Source organism: Chrysochloris asiatica, unplaced genomic scaffold (genome assembly GCF_000296735.1).
Source record: "Chrysochloris asiatica unplaced genomic scaffold, ChrAsi1.0 scaffold01209, whole genome shotgun sequence".
Lineage (NCBI taxonomy): Eukaryota > Metazoa > Chordata > Mammalia > Afrosoricida > Chrysochloridae > Chrysochloris > Chrysochloris asiatica.
In genome coordinates this window covers 41016-42424 of record NW_006409727.1, presented here as the reverse complement: position 1 = coordinate 42424, position 1409 = coordinate 41016, and positions in this window count along the sequence as shown.

Below are 1409 nucleotides of genomic sequence, written 5' to 3'. Positions count from 1 at the left end.
CAAAGTGACAACATTAAAGGGAAAAAGTGGCTTCTGGTTCCCTTTTGGTCCAAACCTAGGGCTCTGTATGAGGTCATACAGTGTCCAGTGGGGGAGGCAGTGGAACTGTTTAAGATCAGATAGGAGAGACACAGTCAAGCTCCTGGAAACATGGTCGAGGGGCTTATCAGGAAGCTCAGGCTCTGTGTGAACAGGTGTGTCAGGAGACAGGTAAACCTGACTTGCTACTTTTATTAGGACTCCCAAAGTACTCACTCTAGAGATACTGGGCAGCATAGAGAACACTACAAAAGCTTCCAAACTCATTCTATTTTTCTTTCTTCAAACCCAAGCATTGTGTTCAGAACTCCCTATGAGAGGTTATGCCCAGCGGCTGTGGCTTCTGGTGTCCTTATCTGTGAAAAGAAGAGACTAGCCAGGTGAGCTCCCAGATATGGCATTTTACAGTTCCTTGATCCATACAGAACATACTGAAATGCCCCTGAGAATGCCCCGTGCCTCGTCACAGAGCCTTGAACCCTGGATTATGAGGTTCGTGCCCCAGCCTTCAAAGAAGCAGTGTCCATGAAGTTTGCTCAGGCCCCCAGGTCAGTTCCTCCTGGGCAGCGTGACATAGGGTATGGCAGAGAGTACTATGATCCCAGGATAGCGGACTACGGGTGTTTGGGTCTTTGACAGTGGGAGATCAGTATGCCCTTGGGCAAGTCATACTCCAGAGGGGCGACACTATCCTTCTGGACCCTGGAGTGAGGAGGGAGCTTGATAGACTCCTTAAAGCTCATCCAGAAAGTTTTAACAGACATGTAAATCAGGACCTCAATTTGTTTCCTTGCCAAAAACATGAGTTTTAATTGTTTGTTTTTTATTTTGAAATTCTTTATTAAAATACTTTTCTGAATCTGTTCCTTTCATCTCTGATTATGAGTGGGTCAGTTCCTTTCTAAGCTCATCTCTTTCTTACAAACCTTGTCAAACACAGCTAGAAGAAACCAATAGGCAATGCTAACATTGTGTTTTCTGCATCTACTAGGGCAATGAATTTATGAAGTAGCTATGTGTTGATGACAGTTTTGCCAGATGTTTGCAGATGCATTACAGGGACAGTCTTCTGCTCAGCTTTGGTTAACATCATCCTCACTTTTCTTCCTATACTCTAATAAGCCAATGCACATAATGTCGTGTTGTTGTTGTTGTTTTAATTTAATTTCAGCAGCAACATTCTTCCAGTATCAGCTAGTATATGCTTTGGTACTGAAGAAACTCAAAATCTTAGTGGTTTCTATCAATAAAGGTTGCTTCTCAAACCAGCTACATGCTTATGGAAGGTAATTTAATAACATGTCTGTTTTGTTTCTAGGTTTTTGGGCTAAGAGGTACCACATCTTGATCTGAAGAATCACACAGAGGCC